This window comes from Ambystoma mexicanum, chromosome 1p (assembly GCF_040938575.1).
Source record: "Ambystoma mexicanum isolate Mex_15411 chromosome 1p, UKY_AmexF1_1, whole genome shotgun sequence".
In the NCBI taxonomy this organism is placed as follows: domain Eukaryota; kingdom Metazoa; phylum Chordata; class Amphibia; order Caudata; family Ambystomatidae; genus Ambystoma; species Ambystoma mexicanum.
In genome coordinates, this window is record NC_090921.1 from 214,361,732 (window position 1) to 214,384,466 (window position 22,735).

A 22,735-nucleotide genomic window follows, 5' to 3' on the forward strand; every position below is an offset into this window, starting at 1 on the left:
CCTGTAGTCCCACAATCCTCGCCTTTTAGGTTTCTCCCATTCAAGCACAGTGTAGGCTGTGAATCACATGGCATGGTGGCTGTCAGTTTCATTCAGGCATTCTGAGAGACAAAAGGACAGGGGAAGCCCACCAAAGGCAAAACAAACAAAGGGCTCAAACCTGTCACAACGGACAGAGTAAACCCCAAGAAAGTTCTGACAAACAGAAAATGGCAGAAAAAGAAGACCAGGGCCATTTTGACAAAAAAGTCACCCATGGGTGCTGTACTGCAGCTGAGGGTTCGGCCTGCAGTAGAAAAGCACAATGGAAGGAAAAATTTAACCACTACCCCCAGCCATTTAAAGTAGAGAGGGTAACAAAAATGTTACATGAGAAGGTAGGATATGGGGCTACTAGGTAACCCCCCCCCCAGCACTCCACATAAGATGGTGTGTGCTGGGCCTACAAAGAGAAAAGGGTAAGTAAAGTCAATTTCACTTTACTACTCTTGGGAACAGTAGTTCACACAAGAAAAGGTATTTAAACCGTATGAGAAATCTAAAAGATGTCTCTGTGACACGACACTGAAGGTGGTGCGTTTCACTATACAAAAAGTAGATGCCTATGGAGTTTGTCAGACTTCGAGAACAAGGGAAACACATAATCCAAATCATATCAAAACACATGAGAGGGTGGGAAAAAGGTCTCACTCACTCCAGGGTGAAAATGAAAAGTCCCAAATCCTGCAAAAGAGCTGGTGGGTCTCTAAGGTTGATGGGAATTAGAACATAAATGAGAATTCTCCTCAACATCACCACAGTTGTGCTAGCCGATATATATGCTTAACAGCTGTTCGCTCCTAGATACTCACCATGATGTAGGCACTAATCGCCCCACTGTTTTCTGCTCTGGGATATTCCGCAGCAGCATGTGCCCGCGTTGCTCTACTCCGGGATGCCCGAACTGTTCACTTGCTAAGCTCCCACTGCCTGCTCATGTTTTGCTCCCCTGTGATATATTCTGCCTGCCGTCTGCCATCAGTGGAGTCTCCTCGACTGTGCTTCAACATGCACCACTACCAGGAAACAGTGGTTGAAGTGAGAGGGAACAGTCGGGGAGCGGTGTCCCACTACTTCTATTTTTTACTGATAACAGCTCCACTAATTTATGCAACCATTTTCATCATTCCGGAACTGTCCTTTGTGAAGTTAAAGCACACTTCTCAATTTTACCTCTGGATATCAGTTACAGCTCAACTGAAATCGGTTACAACTCAATTGGCTGTAAACCAGCAAGACTGCAACCCTTGAGAAACGTGTTGCATGTTGCTCCCTTCCTTCTACTCTGTCCACCGCCGGAGTCACAGTTATACTTCTTATTTTGTACGCTTGTATCACTGCCAGGAAGTACTCATTGTTGCACTAAGATACACCAAATGCCCATCGGGGTCTCGACTGCCTGCACCCCTTATAAGCATGTTCAAAAGCTGCCTTCTACCTCATAATATGCTACCCACACACACCAAACGCAACACCCTCTGCCAGCACTCACCAAAAACATCTGACCTTGCCACCTCTTCTACCATCTTAGGTTATCACAGCCCCACTCCCAACCAATGCACTCTGGCACTTCAGGGACCACGAGGCAGAAATAGGGGTTTGTTTGATATCACCAAGGTAACACGCTGATTGTGCTCACCAATACTATCTTGGTTGCCTGTCCAAGAGCAGTAGTTAGGAGTATTTTGAATTTTGCATCTATTGAGATTGTAATCTGTTGTACACATACAGGCTGTGAATTTTTAAATCAGCTGTGTTTCTACGATCCGTGTACATTGGCATTAACAAATCAATCTTTGTGCATTACGTGGTCTGTAGATTGCATATCTGTCCTCCGTCATAACAAGAGAAATCTCTCATTACTGGCCGCATTAGGAACTTCTGGCACCATCAGTAGAGAAAGCTCTGCACTAGGCACTACAGATCCAAGAGACCACTGCCAGGCTCCTTAGGAAACGTCAGGCGCTTCAGCGCTGGCGCTTCAGAGCCTAGCCGGTCTTTGCCAGTCCTCATCGTGAATCCGGTAATCTCCTCCTTTTCTTTCTATATCTTTGGCTTTCAAATCTGTCTTCTCCAGTATATTTTCCCCTCCAACATGGGTTACCCAGAAGGTGAATCTCTATCCTTAGCAGCCCTCCGAGCAAATCGGATTGCGCTTATTAACAAACTGAAATACTCTAAAATGGATTACGGCACAGCGACTGAACAATTAGCTGTGCCAATACTGATAAACTCTTAGATCACGACCAAAGAGCCTTCACTGGACCAACTTTATCCCATAACCCCCCCACCCACACCCCAAGCCGCATCACAAACAGAAAATATCCCTGGACAAAAAAACGATATCTGACCCTCAAAGTAACGCTGATTTGTCTCGGATTAAAAAGACGGCGGTTACTTCATTAAAAATGGCACTTTTAAACACGAGGCCACTAAATAATCATGCTATCAAGATCCACAACATGATTGCAGATTGTCCAGTTGTCTTTCTGTTCCTTACTGAAACTTGGATACACAATTATAGCGGACCAGGCATTAGCATGGCAGTTCCACCTGGTTATTCCATCCTCTGTAAAAATTGAGAATCTGGAAATGCGGGGTGGTGGGAGGGTGTGGCCAAAATTGCAAGAACAGAGTTAGGCCTGTTTTCTGCACCAATCTCCTGCCAAGAGTGTAAGATCCTTTTAACTAAATTGAATCCTAATCCAAACAGCTGCAATAACATCATACTCCTTTACAGATCTCTCAACCCACTGCCATACTTTAATGATGAACTAATGCACCCTAAGTACCTTGGAAGGCACCAATAGAGCCATACTTCTCCTCTGTGACTTCAATAGATGGAAAGGTGACAAGACCGATAAAGAGGCCATCCAAATTTAAAGGGATTTAACCAGCGCCCAATACATAGTCATGAACAACAACCCCACTAATTATTTAAAAAAAATAAAAAAAAACTAAAAAAATTAAAAAAAAAAAAAATCACATCCTTGATTGGATTTACACCAACAAACTAAGCATTCAAGCAGACCTGACCCAACCTTGCAGCTACTCAGTGAACATGTAATCACCCAACCCCGCCAAATCAATCAGTAGCAGGAATTCTAAAAGACTAGTCTCAACTGAGCTTGTATCCCGCTTAAATGCCATCATGAAAGATGCCTCAGATGATGACTCAGTAGTAGACCTCTGTAAAAAGATATCAAGAATACTTTAGTTAACCGTGTGGCACCTCTGAGAAGCAGAACGGATCCGACACATCAGAAATGGTTTATACGAAGAACTGAAAGACCTAAAAAACTTGAATCCATTTGGATCAAAAGCCAATCTGAGACAGCGAAAGAGGCTTGGAAACAAGCAGGTAAGACTTACAAAAAGAGGGTGATGGAGAACAAAAGAAATGTTTACAACTAAGACATTGAAAAAGCATCGAACAGCTCTAGGAAGCTGTTTGAGATTGTCAAATCCTTAGAGAAACCTAATGCTCTCCAGGTACCTTTTATACCCACCACAGAAGATACTACAGCTCTGCCTTTAACGAGAAAATCACCAAATCTCGTACAAAAATGAAAGATGTTCTGATGACTAATACTACACAAGGCAATACCATGGGCCAGAAAGAGTATAACATAGCCAGCCAGATATGCCTGACTTTTATATTTTTCAGATTAGAAACAAGTGACATGATAGACATTCTATAAACCATGAAGCCAACAGCAAGTTCAGAGAACATTGTTCCTTCCAAAAAATAATACCCATAAGGAAAGTTTTGCGCCCTTTCTAACTAGATTTGTTAATGCATTCTTCCAGGATGGAAAAGTGCCTAATGGCATTAAAACGGTGGAAACCACACCCATTCCAAAAAAGCTGAAACTAGATCCTAAAGAGCCTAAAAACCTCAGACGTATTCCGAATTGCAACATCCTTCTTTTAATCCTTGATACAGCTGCATACAAGCAATACCAGTCATTCATTGAAGCTGAAAATATCCTACATGTTAAGCAATCAGGTTTCAGACCAAACTATAGCACCGAGATTGCCCTGATAGATCTTCAGTCTCACATGCTTCAACTTATCGAGAAAGTAAACTGGGGGTGCTGACCTTGTTGGATTTATCTGCCGCATTCGATCTTGTGGACCACGGTATTCTGAAGGAAACACTTGGACAACTGGGTCAATGCTCTAATCAAGCACTTGAATGGTCCCTCTCAGGTAGGGAAGCCCAAATTCTCTGGGGGGGAGGCACGATCCTCCAAGTCCCCAATCTGGTGTGGGGATGTGCAGTGGGCAAGTGTATCCCCACTGTCCTTTAATCTTTATGTCAGGCCCCTATGGGCACTGCTGACGATAGGGGTGTGCTTTTCACAAACTACGTGGACGACAGTTGGTCCTAGAAATCACAGGTTACTATGGAAACGAGGCTGCCACCCTAGCGGCTATATACCATCTCATAGAGACATGGCTGTCAAACAACTGGCTTTGTATAAATGGGGACAGAACAGAGCAGATGATTTTTGGCTCCCAAGCTTCTCGAACCAAATTGGACATGAACTACTCTAAACTCCAAATTGGTACTAACAGCTTCCCCCGTCCGAGAAATAGTAAAAACGCTTGGAAACCACCTGGAAGCCTCACTGCCATCCGATATACATGTCAATCAAACCATAAAAAGCTGCAATTATTCCCTTCATCTTCTGAGAAACACTTGACCTTACGTATCACAGAAGAACGCAGAAACTATTGCCCGAGCCACCGTTCTATCTAAATTGCACTCCTGCAATGGCCTGTTGGTGGGAGCCTCAGGAACAAATCTAAGCAAATGCTAAGTAACACAAAACAATGCTGTGTGCATCGTTAATACACAGCATGGGAAAAGCTTACACTAGCTGGCCATTCAAGACAGAATCCTCTTCAAAACTATCACTTGCCCATAAATGCACCCTCCCTCCTCCCCCCTCATTCCTAAAAAAACGGATCCCTCAATACGAGCCAAGCAGAGCATTACGATCAGCCGGGAAAAAGCTGATCAGGTGTCCCAGAGACAAAAGGGAAAAGGGCCTTGGAAAATCTTTTCCCGTTAAGGCGGCTAAATCATGGAACCTCCTGCCCCCCTCACTGACGGAAGAGATAGTCATCTGAAAACCTTCCAGGAAGCCAGAAAAATCACACCCGGTTAGATAACGCCATCCTATGCATGGACTACAACACTCCCTCCCTGAGCCTCCGATTCCTCTCCTTGTGCCGTGTTTTATGGATGGTCCTTTGTGTTTATGTTAGAGCGCCCCGGTGCCTGCGGGCTTTCGGCACTTTAGAAATACATAAATAAATAAAAAAAATAAAGAAACAGCCCCACCAGTTGGTAAAAGTGCTACATCAAAATATAACACTACACGGCGCGTCAACAGCCTCTGCATACCACAGGTCCTTGCTCCACCACACCCTAAAATGTCACTGATCCCCATCACAACCGAGAGCCACCTTCAAAACTCAAAGAGCAGAGGCCTCCTCCACCCCTCCCTCCTTACCCCCCTCGAAATATAATGGATGGTAGGACGAGTGCTGTGCAAATACCCTAGGGTAACATAACGTGATTGTTTAAACCACCTGCTCTGAGTCTGCGCAACGCTACAGCATTTCAGCACCCCGAGGCGGCTTCCTGTTGAAGAAACGCCGAACCAGTTTAGCGCTCCATGCACACAAAACCTGCCTCTGGGCGCTTCTCTCTGCTCTTCGTGTATGATTTGTAGAGTGCACAGTGCAAATTGTAAACCCTCCTGGCGCCCGACAGCCCACACCTCAGGAAAAATCAATACATCTCGCATAGCTATTTAGACCGTGGTGGCTATGTGGCGAGTAACTTGCTCTCACTGCGGGATAACGAGCCTTATTCTATAAATACTATGATTATATAAATGGCAAGTGATAGTACAGCACGTTTCAGGCGACAGCGCTTTGCATTCTGGAACTTGCAGTTTTGCATATCACCATCACATTTGCAACAAGCCCACGTAGCCCAGCAAGCAAAGTATTGTTGGCTAAAAGTCAAGAGAGCAGCTGTGACAAGGTGGCAGGGCGACGTGCTTCCGCAGAAGACCGGGCAGTTCCGAAGCATTTCAGGTACAGGTGTTGCCATAATGGCCATCGTCTCGTTGGTACCCATTTCACTGGACTCGTGATGATCACCGCAGCAAGGAGTGCGCTTCAGGACGCCAATCTTACCGGCTATGCAGGTGGGATGTCCAAGAGCACACTGGTAGTCAGCGGGGAGTGGTGAGGAACACCTTCGGGACTGACTGCGTGCGTGCGTGCCTCCACAGACCTCTTCCTTTCTTTGCCCCACGATCACTGGAAGCCAAGTGCTCGCAGCCGGCACACCTGTTCTCGGAGCTGGCACCGTGAGGTGCGCTCGATCCCGCCCTGGGAGGAGGCCGGCCTCCTTATCTCATTGCCCGGAAGAAAAAAAGAAAACGATGTATGCACACAGTAGTGGCCGACCTGACGCCTCCGTACCACTTGCCCGGCTGCACCATTTCTTCCGTGCTGTCTATCAACAGAGAAGTGCACTCTGTAAATAGAAGTCTTAGTTACCTGGGCACTGCGTCTGTGTATGCGCTTAGTGCCCCTGCTTGCCACCACGACCCTCCCCCTTATGCATGTCTGGCAGCGTAGATGTGTGGATGGTCGGACCTGGGCCACACATACCAACCCATGCGATGGTAGTCCCGTTCTGTTTTTGTTGTTGCATTCTGGGACATGCAGACCCAATTTCAGAACCCGGGACTACAAGCGCCACACATATAAAGATAAAACCACCAGTACTGCACACATATCTGCCCAGTGCCTGGCTCATTTCAGCATGCGACTTGTGGTACCCAGGGACTTACTGACGTGCGTTCCGGAGAGTTCCAGCAGGTAGACCCCCGTGATGGCGGATCGAGGAGATGCCGGCCCTCTACCTTCCGTGCGGGAACTTTCCGAGGGTTCCGGCTGCACAGGGTTTCTTCGTGCCTCTTTTCGCCAGGGTACTTCCCCGAACCGGTGCGACTACTTTTCCTGAAGAGAGCGAGTTCCCGGAGGACGTCCCTCGAAACTGGATCTGCAAACATTGTGTTGCTCCGGGACTGACTCACAGCCAGGCCCGGCCAGAGCCACTACCGGCTCCGCCCAGGCGGGGCCTCCGATCACTGCTATCAGTAGACAGCGATCCGAGGGCATGCACTCTCGGGAATAACCAGAACTCATTACAACAAGTACAGTGGTGCAGGAGAAAACGGTGGTAATGCAGTGGTAACATAGTTACCACTGCTTTACCGCCCCTCTGTACTGCAAACTTGGTGGTGGGGTGGATGAAAAACCTCCAGCAAAATGCTGGAGGCATCGTCAAAATCGGAATTGCCGCCAGTGGTAATGCCACTGAAATCCCCACAGAGTCCTATAAATGGGGACTAACACCACCATTCCACCACTTGTAAACTGATAGTAATTCTGCAGGCCCAAGTGGCGGTAACAGTAGTTTCGTTTGGCGGTATTCTTGCGGATTTACCACCAGAATACCGCCAAACTTGTAATGAAGCTCCAAGAGCACACAGAGCATCAGGGAGAACAATGACCATGTAACTCCTGATGGGCACAAAACCAATAGGGTTTCTACGTGTTTTGGGGAGTCTTCAAGGCACTGGGAGGGGATGGAGTAAGTAATGCAGCCTTTTCTTCTGCTGGGGAGACATCCACCCCATCTACAGCAGAGATCGGCAACAGCAGAACACACCCTAAAAACTATCTGCATATACTGGACCACGACGAAACTTGTTTTAAGAAATGTTCTAAATTATTTTTCAAAACAAAAAGGTGATGGCTGGAAGGTTTTGAATTACTCATAACTATGGGCACAGCTCTGGGCAACGCTCCAGACCATCGATTTCAGCCTGCCAAGCCATTACAGAAAGGGGAAGGGCCATATGCAAAGCAGGCTTGGCCCATGGGTGTAATTTTAGGGGGGTACGGGGGTGTTTGTCCCTCCCAACTTTCATGGCACACTATTTTTTCCCCATTCATTTGAATGGGTCACCTTTTCTTTTGAGGTCATGTCCCCCCCAAACATTTTCAGCAAAGTTTCTTCAATGGCTTGCCCCCACTCCAAAAGGGGTCCAGCCCGAACTGCTAGGCCACATCGCTTCTGCACGAGCCCACAAGCATCCCCAAACATGTTTCGGCCTTGTTGGGCGTCAGTGAGGAGTAGCTTTAGGGGTGGGGCCAAGCCTCATTTGCATATGGTCTTTGCCCTTCTGTAATGGCTTGACATACTGAAGAACAATGGTCTGGAGGGTTGCCCAGAACAATGGCAGAGGTTAGGATCAATTCCAGCCATCACCATTTTTTTTGCCTAAATTATTTTTCCCGATCATTTTTGTATGACTACTTTTAACAAATCTATATATTTTTTAATCCATTACGTGTGTTTTAGAATTGCAACTTTTCACATGATGATTAAGAGAATACATTAAAATCTAGTAGTTTACCTCCTTTAAAATCATTCAATATTTAGGCATTAAAACACGGCTGGATTGGTTGTTATCGGCCCAGGGCCCGAGTTAAAGGACTGAGTGGAGCAAGGGCTTTTCACGATGGTCCTCGAGGCCGCTAAGGCCCAATTCAGCATGCTGGAAACGGTGTTAATGCTATTAGCACCCTGGGTTGCCAATCCAGTAACCCAGGATGCTGAGAGCATTGTATTTTGAATGAATGAAAGAGACGGTGTCCCGTACATTCATTCAAAATACTGTAGCAAGATGGCCGCCACCAAGCTGGAAGACAGGGCTCCTTACATAGCCCTTCTTCCATTTCCATGGCTGCCACAATGGTCTGGGAGCGGAAGCAGGAGCAGCATGTAGTGGCAGGGGTGGGGAGGCAGAAACATAGCAAAGGAACGGTGGGGCAAAGCCATCGGGCAGCTCGGAATACATCTGGAGTTTCAGCCCACGTTCCTTGCCACCTGATTGGCTGCATCCTTTCTGCTGGCTGCTAATAATAATTCCATAGAAGTCTGAAGCAGTGACGCATATGATTCCATAACCGCATAAATGCAATCGACAAAGCATTAGCTCAGCCTGATAACGTAAATTCGAAAACATGTAGGATCGTGGACACATTGTCCTAAATGTGTCATATATGTGTTACTTAAAGCAGTGCAACAAGTTAGTAAGTGATGTGTGCTTTCAACGCAGTCTATATCTTCATATCCTTCGGTCGCAAGGTATCTTGAATCTTGCGCCGATCACCACAAGTGACAGAGGTAAATTAAACCAAAGTTGTGTAAGAAATCTGCGCACTGAAGGATATTTGGTCAGATATTTTTTAGGCCTTTGTCTTGGAAGTATTTGATCTTGATATGATTTTTGTTGAGAAACCTATTCAAGAATGTGCCTCCAATCCCACAGCTTAGTTTGTTTTTGGACTTGATGTATTAGTAATGACGTGGGCAGGTTCCAATCAGGATCCCAGGATCCCACTCTATCTCATCATGGAACCTAGAGACCAGCGTTGCTGAAACCTGTAATAGCTTGATTGGTTGTAGAAAAGAATGTTGGTCTTAATATATTTGGGAATGTGTAATTACTGGCTGGCTGGATATTTATGAGGAAAATGCTTTACCTTAACCTGAATAATGCAGGCAAAGGAAGGCGGCCAAGCTCAATACCTATGCGCTCCTTGCTAATGTAATGAGATGGGCTAGAGTTTACTTTCCAGCTTTTTCAGGAATGCTAAATTCAATTCTAGATGCATTTTAAAGGCCATAGAGTACCGGAGGTACCATGATTTGGTTATATATCTTCAATATGTCCTCTAATCTATATCCACCAAGTTCGCAGGTGAATTCTTTGATTACATGATTTTTCAATCTTCTCCGAAACGATGGATGCAACTAAGATGGACCAGCGAATAGAAGTAATGATCAACCTCTTCAATGACTTTTGATTCGGCTCACAATAGCTTTTTGTCTTGCTGCGATGCTTACTAAATGCAGGGATTTGCTTTGGACTGTTTCAGTAGAACAGATATCATTCTGTGAAGGCAGATTGGCTTTTGATGAAATTGCCCAGCCATGATATGTGCATGGTGCCAGGGCAGCTACCATATAAGCCATATCTAAATTAAAAAGCGTGGGTGCAAGCTCATAGCCTCGCTTCAGGCCGGAAGTTGTTTTCTTCTTGGCAAGAAAGTGTGCCAGCCACGTCAAGCGGAATCCTAACTGTTGACGTATAACTGCTTTATCATATTAAGAAGCCCGGTTGGAATATCCCATTTGGATAATTGTATTCATTAGTAGCTCCTTGTCCACTCCATTGAAAGCCAAGCTAAAATCGACAACGGCTACATACAATAGGGGGGACAAGCCTTTTTAGGCACAATATACTCAAAGTTGAGCCTTAAGTATATCATGTGTCGCGGCATATCCTTGATGAAATCCTGTTTGACACGGATGCATGAGATTTCACTGGGATAATCACTGGGTTAGCTCTTTAAGCTGAATATTGCCACATATTTTGCCAGATAAGTCTAGCATGGCTAATAAGCCTATATGTGTCCAGGTGGTAGTTCACTCATTTTATAGACGGGTATGAGCTGGGATTCTCTCCATGTGCCGCTGAATAACCTATGCAGAATTATTTACCACAGCCAAGGATATCTCATGACGACATCATTGGCTAGACTAATTACACAAGTGGGCTCCCAACATCTGTTGACGTTTTTAGAACAATATTCAATTATTTGAAGAAAAAAATTAAAACTAATATGTACTAAAGAACCTAGAACCAGTGAAGAAGGGGGCTTATATATAACCTTCCATCCTTTACACAATATTTCTGAGAAAGTACTCATTCTTGTGGACTAAAATGCATATTAAAAAATATATAGATTTATTCATTATATCTTCGTACATCAATGCATATCGCAACGTGGTGATAGCACACTAATGGCTGGAGAGAGAGAGGTATTAAGAGATCTTCCAGCTGTTGCCGTGCGAGATCAAGTTTTCTTAAACAAATAATGAGATAACATTTAGAAATGTGTGGAGCAAAACAATTGATAAAACAACAATAAATCACATGTAAAATCGAACAGATAAATTTGATAGACACGTATATTATACTAATGTGAGCCTTCCATCGATGAGTTGAGACTATGCAGGGAGTGATTCCAACCCTGGACCACTGCATGTCTAGTGTAACTGCAGATTGGATCAGATTGCAGGTTGCCATCGGGGCCAGGCGATCTACATGGTTTTCATCTTTTTATGATGTCACATGTCTTGACTTTCTAGTACATATTCATATTTCTGACAGATGTCGGGGCCAGTCATGTTCCCAATGCTATGAGGTCAATACAACTTTCCCCGATTATAGATGGACCGTTCTCGGGGTGAGTTCCAGGCTGTGAGACGATTGCTTCTGCCCATTGGCAGTGGCTCTCTAAGTGTATCATTAGTCGCCACCGAGCAGTATTAACGCATGCCTTATGGGATCTCAGCCAGATTTGGTGAGTGGCCGTTGCCCTTTGATCATTTGTTTTCATATCGGACAATCGTGTAAGGGATATAATATTTCGGTGTCGAATTAACACAATATTTTGACACGGTACAAATGAAAAGACCTGTTTCCCCAGGGTAACCACTTGCTTGCAACTGTTATCCTTGCTTAGGGGGGGCCTTGGCATTCACAGCAGTTGTTATAATTACTTCCCCTTTTTATAAAGAGCCTTAGGCTGCCCCTATAGACCGCCTTGCCTCTATAGGCACCTAATGTCAAAGTCCAAGGAAGCCATATCAATACGACACTTTATTGATGTTGAACCGGTTTCGCTTAGTGATGGTTTCCTTGAGCATGACTCCCTCCCTCAGCTAAGTCTCCAGCTCTGCCTTTGCTCCCACACCATGATCTCTCCCCAGAGCTTATCTAGGTGTCCCATATCCTGGTAAACTCTCCCCTTCTTTTCAGACTATGAATATCGAAGGCCTTGCATTTGTGCTTTCTGTGCAGATGTGACACTGTCTTGACGAAGACCCCTGGACTGGCTGGAGCCCAGCTTTATCATTCTGCTGCGGCAGACGGCGGATCTAGAGGCATTCCTCCGGATCGGATCATTACTCTAGATAACATTACTCTAGATAAAGACCCCACATCCGAGCAGAGGACTCCAGAGGCCGTCTTCCGAACCGAAAGATCGGATCTACCCTCGACACCTGAGCACAGTACCTAAGAGGAAGCATCAGAACTGGCCACGATATACCAGAGCAAGGATTGGGCCAGATGTGGCACCAGAATTGGGGGCGAATCTCCACGTGGGCCTCCGACCTGGCCATAAAACCACTGTTCAGGCCTCTAGATCTACATAGCTCCAGTTCCACAGAGAAAGCCTCCAGAGGTGTACCGAGTACTCCAGATGAGGCCCCCCAACTGGACATACTATTACAAGCATAACATCGTACTGCACACAATGCTCTAGGTGAGGCCTGCAGAACAGTCGTAGGTGGGCTCCAGCACTGGAGCGAGGCCTTCAGAAAGTACATAACGCAGCAGCACAGTGCACCTCCAGAATTCAGTATAAATTCAGATACAGCCTCCAGACCTGAAGACCACGCTCCAGGTGTTATCTTCACATAAGCAGACCAAATTCTCCGGATCCATCTTTGGGAAGGGGACCCAAGACACCGCGTGTGAATCCCCCCTGAACTCCCCCCCCCCACCGCTGGACCTGATAGCCCAGGCAGACAAGGCTTCCAGGGTTGGATACAATACCGCACGGGATGTCTGCAGATCCGGACTAAATACACAGAACTGAAAACAATAGTCCGGGCGGAGCTCCCAGAGCCAACCACAGAATCCCAGGCACGCCCTGGTGCGGCCCCCAGACCTGTGCACACAACCGTGGGGTGGTGTGCCTAGGGAGGCCACGGCTCACAGCTGAGCCCTTGTCAAACAGGTTTCAGATCACAATGCATGAGTCAGATCAGCCACACGGCATTAATCATTTATCCCTGCGCTGTTTATCAGCTGCACGCAGAGTAACCAGGAACGGGGGGGGGGCTAACCTATGAGGAAGACCCCCGTCCCGTCCCTCCTCCAAGGGCGAGGGTCAACGCAGGGACGGTGGGGTGCCAGCATCCACGTCCACAGAGGGCTCTTCCGGCGGAAGCAGCCGGGACATCTTCCCTCGGGCACAGTTTGTCTAGCGTGCGAGCTGCTGAACAGGTGCTGCATGTGTGGCAGCAGTGAGGCGTTGCTAGGGGGACGCTGAGGTGGCTATTGCCACGGGTCTTTTGGTTGTAGCCCCAGATAGAAGCTAAGGGGCTAAAACCAAAAGGCTAGCGACATTAGCGAAGCACCAGATCTTTTCCAGACATAGCAACACGCTTCCTTCACGCACGCAGTGAAAGCAGTGCTAGTTGACTACATGCATAGTAGAACTGCTACAATACAGCCAGCTGCACTGCACGCACCCCACACCACAGAGGACACAGGCAGCACGCACCTGTCTGCATGCGACCTTCAATCACAAACACAAAATGTACTACTGCATGTGTGGTAGCAGCGCAAGCTTCCTTCGTGCAGCCGAACCTTGAACGCAGTGCTAGCTGACCCCACACATAGCATAACTGCTATCGTTCAGCCAGAAACACTGCACTCTTCCCACACAAGACAGGACACACCATGTTGCTCGGTTTGTACAAGATCCAGGGCTAGAGCCCATGCCATGGCAAGTTTAGATGCCACATAACTATAATCGTACGAACACACGAGCTGCGTTGTGCTCTCAAGCGTTAATGTTGCATACTATACTGCACATACTCATTTGGAAGTACTGCTGACATGTAGCTATACTGCCACTCCAAAGTGTGAACATTCATCCAATAGTGCTGGGTAATACTGTATGAAGTTCTATAAGACAAAGAAAGCCTTTGGACAGGACAGCCGAAGACTTGCTGTGGATTGAGAAATTGTATTAGGGCAGCAGCTGGATCGTTACCTGTTTGCCCCATTAACCGTACAGTTTCTTGCTGCGGGTTGTTGGGCTGACAAATGGACAGGAGGTAGCTAGTGTGCTTAAAAAGTGGTGGGACATAATTTATTTAATTATAAAATATAGCAAGCGTGCGCAGCAAGTGAGTTTGAACTTTACAAGGAGGGCACGGGGGTCTCTTGTGAGACAACCTACTGTGGGATGAGAAATTTAATTTGAATAGTGACATTTATGCTAAACCCTTCGGCTATATATGCTAATCTACTCCTTTACCATATATGAGGCCATGATCAGCAATAGCCAACAAAGAGTGCACCACTGCCTGCTCTTTCCATGCTCTTGTAGCAGTTCTCAACATACCATAAGTAAGCACATAAGGAGCCAGTAAAATGACTATGTTATATATCGGGATATCCATCCAAACCCAAAGGAAGTCAAGGTCAAACCCCATGAAGGCAGTCAATGGGTTCCACAGCTTCCATTCGAAATTGCACACTTCACCTCTCAGACCAACAAAACACATGAACAGACCAGGCAGCCCAAGATGTTGCTGTCAGATTCAATATTTCAAACAGGACAGAACCTGTCTGGTCTGAAGGCCCATTTCCCCAAGAATCCACAGTCAGAACAAGCAATGGACCACAAGTTCCCAAAGCTCCACCTGCTTCCAGCTCGGGCAACGTCCAAGTCCAGGCCGTATCTGCTATCATGTAGCACGAGAAAAAGAGGTTAGCCACATATTCAATTGAAATACAGCCCCTTTAATACGGGTGGCTGTACATTTAGATTCACTCACTTCATTTTTAAAGAGAATTGATTTGATCATCATCTTTAAGAAAGTGCTTAGTGCTATCAGAGCAACCAATCTGAAGGTCCACTTAATGGAGCAATTGATGAGGCTGAACACTTGTTAGGCAATATTGTATGCAGTACACTGTGGGAGACTGCACCAGCCTTGTCCTCTTGGCAATAGTTAACCCAACTTTGGTATAAGCATGCACTACACAAGTTTGTAGAGTGACTGAGCAGCCAGGCTTATCTCAGGAGGTGTCCATGTGAGCTGTAGGGTTGTAACACAGATTTTCACAGTGACAGGTATTCAAATAAACACTTACTCTCAAGGTTTCTTGATTAAACAAGTATTTATTAATTTAACAGTCAGTTGTATAAGCCTGCCTTAGAGTTGTCTAATGTGTGACTTTTGTTGAGGGATAGTTAAAGCACAAAGTCAGAGGTAACAAGAATCTTTCAGGGAGCGAGGACAGCCAATGTTAGTTGAGCAAAAGTCTAGGTGAGCTAAAGCACTTCTTGCAGGTAGGTAAAAAGTCTTGCACAATGTTTTAGAAGTCTCTGTAGAAAATGAAATCACTGTAGGGCCACACATTGGGAGGCTTGTGAGGGGCAAAGCTGCAAGCAACTCTGCAAAAGAAGCCAAGGCAAGTCTCAACTGAGAGCTAGCAATGCTACACAACAAGAGGTAAGTATCCCTTGATCTGCAGTACCTTAGGTCTGAAGAAATTGGTTCCAGCTGGATTCTGTTCCTGTGTAGGTCTGCAGATCCTGTCGTTCCTGGGCCTCAGTTGTGGAGACAAGAGGGAGGACGTCTGGGGACTCCTGCACTACGGTTTGAAGGTCGGCGGCAGCAATGGGCAAACTTCAGATCAGCGGCACTTTACGGTTTCAGCTTCTCGTGAATAGCACCACTGAGGTTCTCAGATACCTTATGGACTTTCCTTGCATCTGGGGTACAGCGATCTGTTGAGGTGGCTTAGGCTTGGGCAGTTCCGCTTCATGGGAGTCCGGAGGATCTTCCTGGAGCTCCGGTCCAACTTAAAAACGATGCACTCAATCCTTTCCCTGCCCATCGGTTCCTGCAGCAGCAATGGAAATACAGCCAGCTCCTAGAGGATGTCCAGACGAGTTCGCTTTGGGGTCGATTGATCCCACCAACCCAACGGAAGAAGTCGTCCTTTGCAGGGCTTCTCTAGTCGAGGCGAATTCGGAGCTTCAGAACTGCAGCAGGGCTTCACCGGGTAAACCAACGGTCCAGGAGTTGCAGCAGGCGTCTCTTCCAAGTTCTTCTTTGGATTCCTTCTTACAGTGGTTGACTGCCTTCCAAGCAAACAACCTCACCTTTTATGCAGGTGTCTCCCATTCATTTGCAGCCTAGCTGTCACTCACACAGCAGGGTGGCTGTCCTTCAAGGACAGCCAGCCAGCCAATCACCTTTGGGTGCATTCCTGTAACCAAGGGGATTAAGCACAGGGAGTTTCGGGCACCTCCCTCACTTCCTGCCCTGCCAGAGCCAAAGGCGGGCTTCACTCGTGAAACCCGCCAAAGAAAAAAACAAACACAAGGACCAAACCTGGTTTGGCGCACAGAGTAAATGCTTTATGGTTTCAAGGAGATGCATAGATGAATAAAAAACAGTACAGAAATAAACTTGATATGATTTCAGCAAAAGATAATGTGATCACTTTTTCTTTGACGATTCACTCCCCCCCTATGCAATGTAAGGAGATGGAAGCAACACACACAATTCTCAGGAATATACACAAATGCAATACAAAGTTCCAGTTCCCCCCAACGAGCTTAGAGGAAAACAGGTATGATTTTAAACACAGGCAAAATCCTTTAAAGGTGGTATGCAATTAAGTGAAAAACATGCTAAAATGATTTTAATTCCCTCTAGAGGTTCTGTAAGCGATATTCAATCAACACTACAGCTAAGTCAATGCCTAGTCTGGGATGCTGAGGAAAACCCTTATTGATGTATTTTTATATCCAGATCAGTACTCTGGATGACAACCCTTGTATAACACCCCCCTCTTAGAACCCCACTGAGCAAGAAGTAGGTTTGTTTTGCAAATTAAAAGGTTTATTTGGACAATTCAACAATATATATCTATCACACGTTTATAATATATTAATATCTGATAGTACACTGAGACATATGATGTGGATCCACAATGGGTAATGTTACAGTGGTACACTTGATTACTTAGGAGTAGTATAGAGGATGAGGTAGCTGAAAATGCTTTATGGTTTCAAGGCAATGCAATGAGGAATAAAATGCAGTACAGAAATACTTGATATGATTTTAGCAAAAGATAAGATAATCACTTTTTCTCTGGCAATTCACCCCCCTCCCCTATGCAATGTACGAAATGGAAGGAGATGGAAAGAGGAGCACACAGTTCTCAGGAATGCAATCAAATACAATACGAAATTCAGTTCCCCCCCCCAGCAAGCTTAGAGGAAACAGGTAGGAGTTTGAAACACAGGCTCAAAATGCTTTTTAAATGTGATAGCAATGGATGGGAAAATGTGCCAACTGATTTTAATTCCCTCTAGAGATTCAGGGTGAGTGGGAGATGCGTGTTGTTATTAGTTCAGGCTCACTTTAGCAATGCTCTATAAGTTATTATTAAGTTGCAAATGGATTTTAACAAAAGAAAGAATGGAGCAAGTGGAGAAATTGAGACAAAATCGCAAATCGCTGTAAATTTCGCGAGTGCGTAAATCGTGATTGCGGAAAAAGTATAAGGAGCAGGAAGTCTAGAATCACAGCTTTAAAATGAAAGTTAAACCACGTTCTTAGCCCAAACGGTTCCGGAGGTACGGATGATTTAATAAAGGTAGATTTTCGGATTTAAAGTAAAACTCAAAATGACAGGTGACAGCTTGCAGCTGCAGAATTGACAGGTGACAGTTGTGCAGCTTTAAAAATGACAGATGACACGATTTCTGGGAGGCTGTCATAATTAGGTTAAAATAGTTTGGATTAGATTATTTTAACTAAGAGATTGCGTTCTGCACAGTTCTGGCGGTACTCAAAATATATTTTGGGCAGGAATGGGCCTCGCCACGGATCTGGTCAGGTTTTGGACTGGACTCCGGTTCTGGTCTCGGCACTTCACAGCGATCTGGGTCAGCTCTCTGGATACAACGGCCTGTGGTTCTCTGGATCTCTGGTCTGCTTCCGGTCCAGATCAAGTGGATTCTGGATGTAACACTGCTTTCTGGGTACTGGCAAAAGTTCTTGGCACAGAATTCAGACAGCTCGCCCGACTCTGGAATAGTTTGCAGATGATTTTAAGGATGCTGAGGCCTGCTGAGAAGAGTTCTCAGTTTGTGGGTTTAGGCCCTTGCTTTAAGTTCTGAAGTACATTTCTGGTCTCTGAAGATTGATGGATGTGAAGTCTGGAGTCTCCCAGCAGAGCGTCCCGCAGAAAATGGAATTGAATGTCCTCTACCTGGGTTTCTGTGGCCCTTTTTATGTGTTTTGAAAATGGGTGTGTGCCTGGGCCTAGCTAAGCCTGCCCCTCTCACTTATCATTGGCCAAGCTTTCCTCTCTCCCTTGATTGGGGGGGAAGAAATGGAGTGTCAGAGTGATGCTGTAGGTTTTATGGTCAGAGGAACCTCCCCTTGTCAAATTGCACACAAATCTATTTCTGATCCAAATACATATTTATCTATGTACCATTTTTCTCATATTTTAGGTCCAGTTTACATATTTTCTGTAGCACCAAACCATCCGATCCCTGTCTTTGTACGATGTCGGTCCACTGATGACAGAATTCTCCCCTTTTCATCCAGATAACGACCTCTAAACCTTTCCAGATTTTACACAAATGTGCACCAGGGAGATGGGTTTCAGATGACATAGTGTCAGATTTATAACATGGATACATTTGGAGTGAGACCCTATTTTCCGCTAGCAACCCCCCAGAATACACCACAGGGTCTTAACGCCTCTTAAAACGTGCACAGAAAAATCACAAGAACAATGATATTAATTATATAATTTTGACCGGTCCGCACTATGCGTTCTCTCTTTTTAAAATTATGCTCTGGTCAAAAAGGGGTGTGGCTTCCCACATCACAGGGTGGAATAACTGGTTTATCCACTTCCCCCAAGCTCAGCTGCTAGCAGAGGCACTACCCCTCCCAGTTTCCCCCAAGAGGAAGCCACTTTACGGCCCCCCCAATATAACATTTGCCTGAGCCAAAGAAGGCCCATTGTTCAATTTCCTGCAGTCCCCAGCTGCCACTCCCCTTTCAATCAACAGGGCCATATGACCTCCTTTTTGTGGGGCAGCAGAATGCAGCCAGGCCTGGGAAAACAGCTGTTGATCCAGTTTCAACTCCTGTCGGGGGTAGTTGTCAGGCAGAATCCAGTTTCATTAAGCCAGGTTTCAGCTAAATGTCACTTTTTGTTCCCAGTTTTCTACATTCAAATGAAACTGACAATTTTTACACATGCAGCTAGAATGCTGATTCTAAGTTCAAAACTATGACATTTCAACAGTTACAAACTATGTGACATTCAAAAGTAGGTCCCTCATTTAATTTAAACATTTCGATTTTAGTGGTTTTCAGTTCAGTTTAACTTAAGCTGCTGACCTCCACAGCTCAGCCAGTTTTGTTATGAACATACATGGTTTTGGGCTCTTTTCCTTTCCAGATTTTGTATGTACACAAATCTTAATTCTGCCAAATGTCTGCTGGTGTTCAGTGAGATTTTTGAATATCCTGCAATGTTTGAAAATAGGCATTTTGAGCTTGCATTCAGAGAAACCCAGGTGATTTCAAAGGGCTTTTTAAGCTAACAGGCACTGCTGTTTTTCCTTTGGCACACATTCCACTCATGGCACCGCTGGCCCATCACGCTCGCACTGGTGGGTGGAAGGTTAGGCGACCATTTTGGTGTGCGCACAAAATGCGCGGTTCTCCTATTCTGGCGTGAATAGCTCATCCCCACATCCACCCAGTCTATTGATTTAGTTTGTTCTGGGATAGAATAATGGACGGCGACAGCTCATCCCCACATCTACCCAGTCTATTGATTCAACATGGGTCAAAACCCTTGACAGTTCAGGGTGGGTGACAGCTACTTTGTATTAGTTCAGGATCACTTTATCAATGCTCTATGAATGATTATCAGGTTGCAAACGAATTTCAGCAAAGGAAAGCAAGACCCTGCTATTTTGACAAGTGAAGAAATTGATCCAAATGGCAAATCGCAGCAATTTTTCCGAGTGCGTCAAGCGCGATTACGGAAAAACTATAAGGAGTAGCAAGTCGGTTTTAGGTTCGTTGGAAAGCTTAGAATCTTAGCTTTCGTTTCAAGAGATACGGACGATTTAGTGGAGGTAGTTTTTCAGAAATAAAATTTTAAAGTTTCAAAATGACAGATGACAGTTTTGCAGCTTTGAATCAAAAGAAGGGACACGATTTCTATGATGCAGTTCTCAATAGGTTAAAATAGTTTGAATTAGATTATTTTAAACTAAGATTGGTTTTGCACAGTCCTGGCTGAGTACTCACACTATATGTTGGACAGGAATGCAACTTCGTCACGGATCAGGTCAGGATTGGCTGCGGTTCTCTCGCCACTGGGTACTGGTTCTCTGGTTCTGCTCACAGCGATCTGGGTCAGCTCTCAGCGATCTGGTCTGGGTCTGGTCTCTCTGGTCTCTGGAGATTGATGGATTTGAAGTCTGGATCTCTCGATGTGAAGTCGTCTGTCAGCGTGCTCTGCAAGGAAATGGAAATTGAATGTCCCTACCTGGCTTCCAGTGGCTCTTTTTATGTGTTTTGAAAATGGGTGCGTAGGCTAATTCTGCATGCCCAACCCTCTCAAGATTTGATAGGTCAAAGGATTCTTTGGTCCCTGATTTGAGAAAGGATAGTGTGTCAGAGTGATGTCAGCCATTGACGATCTATTGAAGAAACGCCCCTTTGCTTTTAACTTAGAAATCATTTTTCATAACTACACATATTTCCCAGATACACAGTTGTTTGACATTACATGTAGATATTACAGAGTACTTATGGTCCATGCTTGTTCCACTCTGATCTTCCTAAGAGCTTGCATTCAAAAATGACAACTTATTTTCATTTTTAGTTGATTTACTAATACCGGATGTTTACCAAAAATGGCACACATGTACACCGCCTTTCTACCCATATTCCATTAAATTTTCGTTTTTCTAGCGTGAACCCCGTGTCTGCAATCTCCATAATTCATGGGGTTTTGCCTCAAAACATCGTACGGAATTGAGTTTAGACTCAAATTGTAGGTACAATTTCCATTTTAAGGATCTCCAAATTGTACATTCCTGTCATCTGGTTATAATTAGTTATCAGTGTTTTTATAAAACATATATTTGCCTTCAATTCAATTCACTTCAGTGTTTGGGTCCGCCCCCAGAAACTTGGGAGTCAGGGATCACATGTCTCTTCTGCCAGACAGAGCTCTGTTTACAGTCCACACCCAAATTAACATACCCCATTCAATTGCAAGAGTCTACTGTGTCGGCTGAGGTCAGCAGGCCAGGGGGCCACTCTGCATTTGGTTAGCATGTCCATTTGATCTCCTAGCTTCTTGTGTGGAGTTCTGAAGTGAGAAGGTTTCCCAGCCTCTTGGACTGTTAATTGAATCAGCCTGTCTTCTGTGAACCGCAGGTGTTCATGAATTTTGATTAACCAAAAGGCTTTGAAGTTTCCAGCTGGCTCAGGATCCTTTGGCAACTCCTGAAGTACAGTTCTACTGTCAGAGTTTAGACCGCTAGCGCCGGCTTGTGTCTAAAGCTGGTACTGCACCCATTTTTTTAGGAGTTGTCTTGAATTTGACAGGAGGATTTTACTTGACAGCTCTAATCCTTGCTGCCATTGTTTTGATGGGCATCCTTACAGTAGAGTGGTGATGTGGAACCCCCCACAAGAAGGTTGAATCTTTAGAGTGGTCTTTTGCCCATGATTTTAGCAACTTTTTGACATCAATTAAAAACGGATTTTGAACAAATTGAAATGGGCATTTTGAGCTTGCACTTCAGAGAAACAGCAGTGATTTCAAGGCGCTTTTGATCTAACAGGCACTGCTATTTTTCCTTTGGCACCACCTTTCACCCCTGGCGCTTCCGGTCCATCACGCTTGCACTGGTGGGTGGCAGGGTAGGCGACCATTTTGGTGTGCGCAAAACTGCGCAGTTCTCCAGGTTCTGGGATAGAATGATGGGCGGCGACAGCTCAATCCCCACAATTACCCAGTCTATTGATTTAGTTTTGTTCTGGGATAGAATGATGGGCAGCGGCAGCTCATCCCCACATCTACCCAGTCTATTGATTTAGTTTTGTTCTAGGATAGAATGATGGGTGGCGACAGCTCATCCCCACATCTACCCAGTCTATTGATTCAGTTTTTGTTGTCGCCTAATAATTCAACATGGGTCAAAACCTTTGACACCTGTGTCACTGCACTAAAGGTGCTGTGTGACACAATGTAAACAGATGATGCCTATGGAGTTTGTCAGACTCCAGAACCAAAAGAAACAGTGTTCAGATTAAAGAAAAATACATGAGAGAGTGGGAGAAAAAGGTCTCACACTCTCCAGGTTAGAAATTAAATGTCCTAAAGTCACGCAAAAAGAGCTGGGGGTCTCTAAGGAAGAAGGGAATTAACACATTTCTGAGAATTCTCCCTAACAACACTAACTGCACAACCGGTTCTACATAACCACATCGATGCTGCACAATATATAAAAAATACAAGCAACAACAAGCAAAACAGTGACTCAAGCCTAGATGGCAACTAACACATTTTCTGAAAAGCCTAAGCAATAAGTGCTTCAAGCAAATTACTAAGTTGCCATCTAGGCTTAAGTCACTGTT

General features: G+C 45.2%; 1 protein-coding gene across 3 annotated transcripts in view; it reads right to left on the minus strand.

Moving 5' to 3' along the window:
* Nucleotides 1–7,169, minus strand: part of LOC138567882 (calpain-5-like) — a 167,027-nt gene extending 159,858 nt beyond the window's left edge. Inside the window, exon 1 of one of the 3 annotated variants that reach the window (XM_069646379.1) lies at nt 6,928–7,169. The gene's annotated coding sequence lies outside the window, so the exon portion shown is untranslated. Of the gene's footprint in view, nt 1–6,258; nt 6,394–6,923 lie in introns of those variants that run through there. The other 2 variants (XM_069646377.1, XM_069646378.1) reach the window with 2 other exon arrangements.
* Nucleotides 7,170–22,735: the final 15,566 nt, after the last annotated feature.